Raw genomic sequence first — 10,848 nt, 5'->3', positions numbered from 1 at the left:
CTCCTCTGCATTCGGCAGTTACAACTCATCCCCATATCTGAGGGTGTTGAACTCAGCTGGGCTTGGACTGAGGAGGAGACGCAAGGTAAGCATAGCAGGAACACCACTCGCAGCGCCCCCACTCAGTGCCCAGACACTGCCCTGCCCACAGGGCGCTGTAAGCCCCACTTTCTAAAATTACAGACGTTAACTGATGTTACCCCTGTTGGTTGTTGAGAACTGGAAAATAGAGATATTCAAACAGATTAGATAAAAGTGACCACCGTAATCAGTTAAGTAAACAAAAATAACGTAAGTCCTTGACATCTATTCTTCTAGATGGCTTTTTCTCAAACAAACTTATGCCAACAATTTTACCAAGGAACTTATTAAAATTTAGATGCCTGGGACCCAAGCTCAGCGTTCTGATTTCTGCTCTAAGCCTTTTTCTGGAAATGTGTGTGTGTGTGTGTGTGTAATTTATAAACACAAGATCGCATGCTATATGCCGATTTTTAACCCACCTTTTTTCCCTCCTCACAATGGATCACGAATACCTCCCACTTGTCCATGAATTTATTTCCAAAATATTTTCTACGGCTCCGCAACCCTCCTTCGTGTGGCTGCTTTGCCATCATTTATTGTACCGGTCCCCCGTAGTAGGACGCCTAGGTTGTTCTCGGGCTTTCCCTGTTGCAATTTTCCCCAGTTGACAAACGAGGACACTGAAGCTCAGAGAAGTCCCTCCTGTGTGTCAGAAACTAAGGAACAACCCGAGGAGCGCTGGGTGTGGCCTGGGTGCTGGGGATGGTGCCCAGCCTTACTCTGAGGAGGAAGAGGGGCTGTGGCACCCTGAGAGGAGGCCACTTAGACAGAAGTCTTGTGACTGTCAGAAGGGGGGGTGCTTGAGGCGGAGCCCCCCTCTTCCATGACTTCTGACCTGGGCATGACGCCAGCCTGTGGGGCCCAGTCCTGGCTCAGTCAGGCTTCCTCCTATCCCACACGCTGCCCCCTCCCTGAGCCCACACGCTGTCTGCTCTGTCCTTGCCAGCTTATCAATAGGTTAAGTGGTCAGGTCAGCGATATTGACCATTTGATTAGGACCTTGTCAGATCAATCCCTGGCTCATCTCGAGGGCCTCCTCCCCTTCCCACACACCTCTCCAGCTCCTCCGCAGCAGAGAGCAGGTGATCACAGAAGCCTCCACCCTCCCCACACAGCACCCCAGAACCAGAGCCCTTCACCCAGTTCAGAGATGAGAGCCAGCTGTGGCCTCACCGCCTCCCAGCCCAGCCCTGCCAGGCCAGGGCCCAGAGTTGAGGTCTCTGGTCTGTGCCTGTCATGCTCTCACACACCACCCCCCACCGCCCCCCAGCTCCGTGTGGCCCTCCTGGCCCTCCCTTGAGTTTCCAGGCCCTGGCACCCCCTTCTTGTGCTCCACTGTCTTCCTTGCAGTCATTAGAGCCTGTCTGCCCTGTATCTTGTGCCCCTCAGAGCCCACTCAGACAGAGCTGCCCCTTCTTGGCTGTGTGACCTTGGGTAAGTCACTGCTCCTCTCGGGGCCTCCATCTCCTCATCTGTATCATAGGGCTGTGAGGATACCACAGGTTACACCTGCAAAGTGACAAACACGCCTGGCACATAGCAAGTACTCCAGAGACGCCAGCTGCTCTCCCTCAGGGCTGCTCTGCTGAACTGCTCTGTGCAACGTGCTTGTGGGTGTCAGTCATTCTGTCTGTCCCTCCGTGGGGGTGTTCGTGGGCAGCCTGTGCTGTGGCCACAAGGGGCACTGACATCCACAGATCTGACCTAAGCCCCAGCTCAGGGCCATACTCTGTGCTGGGTGATGCTGGGCACCCCGACCCAGGAGCCAGGCTCCAACCTGCTCCCAAGGAGCCCACAGGCCCACAGATGGGTGGCAGACCCACTTGGCACACAGGAAACCTTATACCAGCTTTGAGGAACGCTGAAGGGCCAGGACCAAACCCTTCTCCTTGGAGCCTCAGATCCCCGTCTCTGTGACACAGCTGCAAAGAACAGAGAATTTAGAGTAGGCAAATCAGGATTTGGATCTCTACTCTTCCACTTCCTGTGCTGGGTAGCTGTAGGCCAGCTGCTTCCCCTCTCTGTTCCTCAGAATCCCCATCTGAAAAATGGGAAGAAGGCAGCTGGTAAATAGCTCCTACTCTCAGGCATCTCCCAGGCTCCAGGCACTGGTGGGACTACAGCTCCCAGCTCCCACAAGGAAGCCCAGGAAGACACCATCCTCTTGGGAGAGGGGTCATTGCAGCAGGGCAGACACCTCCGTGGGAGAGAGCAGAGGGAGGTACGGGGGTCTGGGAGATGGGATGAGGAGGAGAAAGGCCAAGGGGCTAGGGTGGACTGCCCCATGGACACCCCAGCTGAGGGGGCAAAGGGTATAGGGGATAGACTGAAGTATGGGGCCGCTGCTGGTAGGAGGTCCTGACATGGATGTCGGGGCACTGCCTCGGGGAAGACCCCAGCCCTAAGGCGCTGGCTGCCTCTAAGCCCCTCAGAGGCGCGGGGATTCCCCCGCCCGCCCCCGCCATCACTTACACCAATATTGACGGTTAATGCCGTGTCGCCACCGTGTTCAACACTCAGCGCGGCTAATTGTTTTGACTGGGAATCGGCAAGGCGATTAAACGCCATCGATTTTGCCCTGCGCGCTGCATCGATTTTTAAATTTCCTATTGATCCCAGCCCTAAATCTCCTTAACCAAGACCTCACCGTGGAGATGACAGCCGCTGATTAGCTCTGGGGAGGGGGTAGGGGTGGGAGTAGGGATGGGGGTAGGTGGTCAGCCCCTGAGGGGGAAGAACCCCCCAGATCTCCCCATCTCCCCGCCCCAGGGTCCGGGTTCCTGGTCCCCTTCTGCCCCTGAAGATGGAGGCCCAGCAAGAGCTCCAGAGAGGGTAGAGGGGGCAGTGGGGGGCGAGGAGTTAGGCAGACCTTTGCTCCTCCCCCCCCCCCCCCAGTTTTCTTTCTCGTTTGGGCTTTTCCCTGGTCTCTCAGCCTGTGGCTCCCTTCATGCCTCCTCTTTCCCCTCTGCGTGTCTGTTTCCCCTTTTTGTCCCTTTTTTCTTTCTCGCTCTCTGTCTGTCTCTGTCTCTCTCTTCCCCTCCACCTCAACCATCTTTTTCTCTGTTCTCTTCCTGAACCCAGTTGTTTCCTGCCCCCACTACTTCCTTGTGTCCTGGGCTGGTCCTGGGCCTTGGTCTCCTCATCTGTGCCAGCAGGTTTGCTGTGAGATAGAAGAGTGGTCACCATACTTCACAGACCCGGATGGGTCTTGTCCATCCCACTCTCTGCCATCCTGGAAAGAGACGGATGTGGGGTACCACTTGGTGATCTGGGCCACATAATGCACCCTCTCTGGGCCATGGCTACTAGTGGTCCTTGCTGTCCACTCATCAGTGCCTGCCTGGTGGGAAGGTCCCCTGTTACTCCTGTGTCCTCTTGAAAGTCCCTCCCTCACTCACAGCAAGTGGGGGCAAAGGTAGTCCTTGCATGGGTTCCAGCAGCTGTTCCAAGTAGCCGGCTCCCCGAGAAGGCAGGAACCCAATTTCAGTAGGAGGCATGCAGACCTGAGCTCTCTGCCCAGCTCTGCCCCTCCCTGATCTGGACGGGATCCTGGGGAAGTCCACCTGCCACACCTGTGAACTGGGCATGGTACTGTCTTCACCCTTCTCAGATGGGTCTCCGCACCTCCTGTCACTTCTCTGTCCCCTCCACCTTCTACACAGTATGTGGGGGAACCTTTTTAAAGCCTCTCAGATGAAGGCACAGCTGTTTGAACCAGGCGTCAAGGCCCTGCAGGGGCCAACCCCTGCCACCTCCACAACTTCATCCCTCCCCACTCTCTCTTTGAACCCTGGGCCAGAGAAACCCTGACATTCTCCTTCCTCCCACCTGGCTCTTTGCCTGATTAAAGTTTATTTGTCTTCTGCTCTCGGCTTAGGTGGCGCATCCTCCCTGAGTCTTCCCTGGGCTCCCCTAGGATTCCCACTACATCTTCTACCTCCCAGGGCTCTTTATCTTGTCTCTCCCGCTTGGCTTCAACTCCCCGAGTAGACAGACAGGGCAGGGATCATGTCTAGTCCATCTCTGGATCTCTATACTTGGCTCAGAGCCCAGCTCAGAAGCCTCAATAGTTGTTGAACTAAATGAATAGAATGAACAAATATGCAAGTCAGAAAAATCGTCATCCGCCCACAGCACACAGGCACCTGATAATGAGTAACTCTTTCTAATGTCTTTCTCATGTGGTCCTCCCAGAAGTCTTTTGAGATGTGCAATTTGTTAGTTAATCCATCCATCCTTTTGTCTCTATATTCATCCACCCATCCATCCACCCACTCATCAGCCCATCCATCCATCCATCCATCCATCCATCCATCCATCCATCCATCCATCCATCCATCCATCCATCCATCCATCCATCCATCCATCCATCCATCCATCCATCCATCCATCCATCCATCCATCCATCCATCCATCCATCCATCCATCCATCCATCCATCCATCCTTTTGTCCCTGCACCCATCCATCCATCCATCCATCCATCCATCCATCCATCCATCCATCCATCCATCCATCCATCCATCCATCCATCCATCCATCCATCCATCCATCCATCCACCCACACTTCCATCCTTTTGTCCCTATATCCATCCACCCATCCACCCGCACACCAACCCATCCACCCACCCACCCACCCACTATGTACTTATTGAGCAGCTTGTTTTTGCCAGGCCCTCTACCAAATGCTAAAGCTGTAAGACAGACACAATCCCTGCCCTTCAAGAAGCTTCCAGTCTGATGGGAAAAACAGATGGTAAACAAGGGCAGGCATTCTGTATACCCCTTTAAGAGTATGGGACACCGAGGCAGAGCCAGGAAATGATCCCTGAAGGCAGTAAATGACTGGCAGTTCACTTCCCTGCAACCCCAGGTGATGTGTCAGGAAAGGGCCCTTCTCCACAGGAGTGCCTCACCGTGTATGAGGTAGAGCCGCTTCCTTGATTCCCCAGGATGTTGACTCCATTCTCTCTTTCTAGGTTCTCGACTGGACCGGGTTGGTGCCCTGAATGTATTAGCTTCGCTGCGTCTGCCCAAGAGGTAAGGGCCAAGGCCTGAGAGTCATGCTTGTTACTGGGGGCAGGGCTCTCCCATCCTCATCCTGGCTCCCAGACCTGAGGCTTGCTGACCTTCCTCGTTCTGCCCCTCACCTCCTTGAGGTTAGCAATTGACTGATTTGTGTTTTCACCCCCTGTGTGTCCTGTGGCTTCATGACCAAACCAGTGGTTCTGGGTATTGGTGACCATGGGGCTTTCTGCCGAGCAGTGTTAGGCTCTCAAGGAGAGTTGAGGACCATCAGTGCTTCACATCGCAGCTTTGGGGCTGGAATCTCTTTTCTGCCTCTTCCTAACTGTGAGTTACTTGGGAAAGTTGCTCTCCCAGCCTCCATTTCCTCATCCATAAAATGGGGATAATAACAGTATCCACCTTAAGGACTGTCCTGAGGACAAAAGGAGGTAGTGGAAGGATAATGAGGTGGTTCGGAATTCTGCTCCAGAGCCAGACGGTGGCCCCCTTGCCCTGTGCCAGCTGTGTGATGCTCAGTCTCCCCAAATAGCACCCACCGCCCAGGGATGCTGTGAGGGTGAAATACATTACTCTAAGAAAACATGTAGCCTTAGGAAGTGGGAGCTTGAAATACAGCTGGAACTGCTGCCCCGAACAAGGGAGGATTTGTGAAGCCTCTCCTCGGATCCCAGTGAGACTCCCAAAGGGAAGTCAAGCCGGAGCTTTCTGGTGCTCAGTGCTAAAGGAAGCAGGGTTGTGGGCATTTGCTCGGGCGTCTGTAGTAGTGGGGCCTTGGCAGTAAGCATCTGGGGGGGCAGGGCCTCTGGGGTGGGTCCCCCATGCTCCTACCCTCTTCCAACCAGAGCAGTTTCATCCACAGCCCTCGGGACCTGGGAAGCCTCTGGTTGCCCTCCTAGACCTCCTACCCAGGAGCCCTTTACTGGACCAGGAGTCACAGACTCATACTCTGAAGCAGATCAAAGCTGCAGCCCAGGGTTTGCAAACTGGGTGGGGGGAGGGACCGTGGTGGTCTGGAAGATGCACGGGGCAGAGGCAGCTGCTTTTCATCTGCAGTGACTGTTCCCACTCAGGGATGCAAGCCAGAGTTGCTAGATTTACTGATTTTTTCAAGAGAAGCCACCCAGGCTTTCATGTGAAATCTCCCAATTTCTAGATGTCGGCAACTAATGCAAACTTTCAAAAAAAAAAAATAAATAAAACACAAAAAACAAAAAACCCAGTGGTCTAAACCACATATTTCAGACAACTTTTGGCCCCTAGATTTCTAGTGGTACAACATTTAGTCTTGACCCTCTCCCGGGAAAACACATACCTACTCAATACCCATTGCTGTCGAGTTGATTCTGACTCATAGTGATCTTATAGGACAGAGTAGGGTTTCCAAGGAGCAGCTCGTGGATTCAAACTGCCAACATTTTGGTTAGCAGCGGAGCTCTCAACCACTGCACCATCAGGGCTCCACCTACTCAATGATGGCGGCCATTTCAGGATGTTCACAGAGCCAACCCCCTGAAGCTGATCCATGGACCGGACTGCTTGTTCTAGTTCGTAGGAAGGTAGGAGTCAGATTACAGGACGTGCCCTTTCTCTTTCTTCAGGGAGCCAGAGTTGTAGGTTTCCTTTGAGGCTCTTAAGGTTGAAGAGAAGGCCACGGCACTTCCAGGCTGCCGAGTGAGTGTGGGGGTCGGCTTTGAGGGATGCCTGAAAGTTGGACTAAAGGAACAGAGGGGTTTAAAAGGAATTGTTTTGGAGTTGGTGGAGACTAGTCAGGTCTATGATTTTAGTTCTTCGTGTTGAAATAGATGCCAGCTGAATATCCAAAGTTTCACAGACATGTGCACGTTAGGTTTGGAAACACAGGCCGGAGAACTCTTACATTCTAGTGAGAAAACCAGTGTTCTTTGGGGACCACCTGTGTGCCAGGCCCTGTTCTGGGCACTTTGCATTTCATCCTCACTGCAGCCCTGTGAATGAAGTGGGGACTTGTCACCTGTTATAAGAGAGGGAAACTGAGGCACAGAGAAGAAAGGTAACTTGCCTAAGGTCACCCAGCAAGTAGGTGGTAGAAGCGGGATTTGAACTCAGGTCTGCCTGAACTCAAAGCTCTCGTGCTTTCACTTTGCCGCACCTACCACGGTTTTTGGACTCTCTTCAGGATGACAAATCTTTGTGCTTGGGGAGTGAATTTGATTTGGGGGACTACCTGAAGTCATATTTAGTGCTAACTCTGATAAATTTAGCAGCGAAGGGGTCGGATAATGTTGGGGCTGCTTATTGTTTTTTTCAATAGAAACTAGATGCAGTTATACAATAATGAGTATATTTTGCTGATGGAGTCTGTAAAGCGGCCTGGAAGGCTGTTGCCAAAATATCCCAGTGGCCTCAGTAAGCTCATTCGAGGAAAACTTCAGCTTCCCAGGGTGGCAGCTTTGAATTAGGAGGCCACACTCCTTTAGGTATATAATTTTGCTACAAAGCAACCACTACAACATACAACGCCCCCGCTCCCCCCCTACTATCTTTCTTTGTAGCCACACTTGGAAGATGAATGATTTTCCAAACATGTCTGGAGGCCTCCTTCACGCCCCGTGCGTGAGCTGGAGTCCCCCAAATGGGGGAGACCCTTTCTCAGTCCTCCCCCTCCTTCATGAAGCCCCTCTGGCCTTCCAGGGCCTTCTCTCCATCTTGGTTGAGCTTCGTCCTCTACCCCGCCCCAGATCTCCATGATGTCTCCCCACTTTGAGAGGCCTCCCCAACTCCAGACTTGATCGTACCCACCCCCCTTCGCCCCTCCTGAGCTGTCACCATATCTGATTATATACTATGTGTTTAGTGTAATCTAAGCTTCGTGGCGGGGGACGTCTCTCTTTCACCCAACACGTCTACGCTCAGGCCCTGGAACAGTGTGAATGCTCTATAAGTATTTGTTGAATTAATAAACAAACAGACACATAAACCTACATCCATTCGTTTATTCCTTCAGCCAGCATTCTCTGGGGCTTCTTGTGTGACATGTCCTGGGCCGCAGCCTGTAGACACAGAGAGGAAGGAGCCTGGCTGGCCTCTGAGGGCCCTGGGCTGGTGGGGACATGGCATAGATGATACAAACCTGAGCCAAGGGGGCTACAAGGTGTTGGGTTAGAAGAGAGAGAGGTGAGGTTGACCCCCCTGGGGGGCCTCGGGAGGTCTTGGGGAGGAAGTGGTGAGGCCGGGAGGGGGGCTTTTATGGAAGCTAAGGAGCAAGTTACAGTTCCGGTCAGGGGGATGCGGTGGTTCAGCTCTGGGCTCTTCACTATTGGGGACGGTGGAAGCTGTCCTGTGTCAGACTCCCCACAGTCCATTCAGCATCCATTGCCCTCCCAGTGCCCTAGGCCGTGTCTTCCTCTCCCGTCTGTTCTTCTATCCGTCCATCCTTGTGAGGGCGCCAGGCCCTGTCCAGGGTCCCCAGGGTCACAGAGGCAACTCAGACATAAGCACTGGGGGTGTGTCCCAGGGTACCTGCCCACCTAGGGGAAGTATTGAGTGCTTTGAATCCAGGAACTTAGCTTCGGGTGAAAGACTTTCGTTGCTGGGTCTGGTTAGGAGGCATGGAGAGAACCCAAGGGGTTCACTGGCTGTGAAGGAGGAGGGAGGCTGAGCCCCAAGGTGGGCACACACTCCCTCAGGTGAGAGTGTAGGTGTGGCAGTGTGATGATGCTGGATCCGAAATACAGGTGTGCATGGCAGTGGCAGGTATTTTGCAGACAAGAACCAAGAGCGGAATAGGTGGGTCAGATTTGCCCAGGTCCCCTGGGGCCCTGTCTGAGCTGTGCCGGGTGAGGGGCTGTAGAGCTGGGTCTTTGGCTACAGGAATAGGGTGTATATTGTACAGATGTGACTTTGGTGAAGGGGGGTGGGTAGAATGGGATACTTTCAATGTGGGGGCAGCTCCCTATGGGTGTGGGGCCGGGTGACATCCGTGGAGTGGGAACCACAGATGCGGTCTGTACAGCAGCTGGGTGAGCTGGGCAGCGGGCAGGGGTTGTGTTGCTGTGGGCATGCTGGCTGGGCTGCAGGCAGTGGTATTCCTCACCAGATGGGAGTCCAGGTGCCAGGGGCTGTTTACAATTTGGGGGGCACTTAATCCCTCTGGCTGCCTTTGCTCTGCCCCTGGGTGGGTAGAGACAGCTTTGGACTGGGAGCGTCTGTCAGCCACAAGACAGGGCCTACAGATAAAAAAAAAAAAAAAATGTGGAGGAGGTAAAAATGGCTCACATCTCTCAGCTGGTCTGGGACTGCTTTGTCCCTGGTATGGGCCTAACTACAGAAAATAGTGCCTAGGGCCATTAGTGTTCAATTGCTGAATGATCTCTCACAGCTGGTGATTGAAACTGTAATGGCCAATAGAAACTGCTAATTGGTGCCCCACCTAATGCAGAGCCCTACCTGCCCCACTAGTTAGGCCTCTGGTCCCTGGCCTCTATGACAGTCCCACAGTAAGTGAAGGCCAAAGTGTCCCCATCCTGGCACTCGTGGAGCCTGGGCAGAAGCAGGCACCTGGCTCAGGCTCCTGGTAGAGGGACATATTCCTTGGGATTCGTCCCAGAGTTGGTGACAGCTCGTAGGCGGAGAGCAGAGCCTTGATCCTCACGGTTTCCAGCAACATTTGTTGGAAATAATGATAAGCACCTCTCCCCACCCCCACTGTCTAGCGCATATCATCCTGCGTCCTGAGTGGCTCGACTTCTTGTTTTCCTTCCTCTCCGTCCGAGAGGCTCTGTCCTGTCCTCTTCTTTCTCCCTTCTCTTGGTCTTCATCTAAGTCTTGGCCTCTCTGTTCCCCCTGGTTGCCTCCTTTTCCTGTGAGCCTCCATCCCTATTTCCGAGTCTTCTAGGGGCTGTGTAGGGGTACGTGTCTAGCTTTCTGTCTCCAGAGAGCCACACCGAGATGTAGGACCTGGCAGGGGCAGGGAGCGGGGAGGAGGAAAGAGAGAAGGGAAAGGAGATGAGGGGGACCAGAGAAGAAGTGCCCCCTCCCAGCCCCTCCCACTCTCATCTTGGCATGTGGTGGCCAGGAGGCCAGAGGGAGCCTCTGAGAAGGGGGCGCCCAGAAATACATCAAAGAGGGTGGAAGGAGGAGTGGAGAGGGAGAGGCCCAGAGAACCCCTGAGATGTTCCATATCAGAGAAATGCATAGAGAGAGAACACGCAACTGAGGTCGGCAGACAAAGAGAACCAGAGATCAGCGAAAAGTCAGAGCCAGCCAGCCGGGAGAGCAGAGGAAGGGGCTCAGAGACCGTTGGAAAGAAACGAGAGAAAGAGAGAGTGCAGGCAGCTGAGAGAAGACAAGGCTGCGGGCTTGGGTGGGGGGCCAGGAGAAAGAACAGGGTGGAGGGCAGGTAGGCATGACTGGGGGGCAGGAAGGAAGTGCCCAGCACCCCACACCTGGTCTCTGGGGCCCCCATACCCCCACCATGTTGTCTGTGCTGCTAGGAAGTAAGGAACCTGGACAAGACCCGTGTGTGTGTGTGTGTGTGTGTATGTGTGTGTCCCTGTGAGTGTGTGTGTGTGTCCCTGTGAGGAGGGTGAGGGTGATAGGTCTGTGTGGGGTGCCCTGACCCCATCTGCCCAGTGTGATCATCCCCTTCCTGCTGCTGCTTGAACTGTCTCTGTCATCCAGCCTTTTCCCTCCTACGGTGGCTTACAGGGGCCGAGAAGGACTGTGGAAGGGCTGACTTCTGGCCTGGTGGTGGGGTGGGG

This window comes from Loxodonta africana, chromosome 11 (genome assembly GCF_030014295.1).
Source record: "Loxodonta africana isolate mLoxAfr1 chromosome 11, mLoxAfr1.hap2, whole genome shotgun sequence".
NCBI lineage: Eukaryota > Metazoa > Chordata > Mammalia > Proboscidea > Elephantidae > Loxodonta > Loxodonta africana.
Note: the sequence above shows the minus strand (reverse complement) of the source record.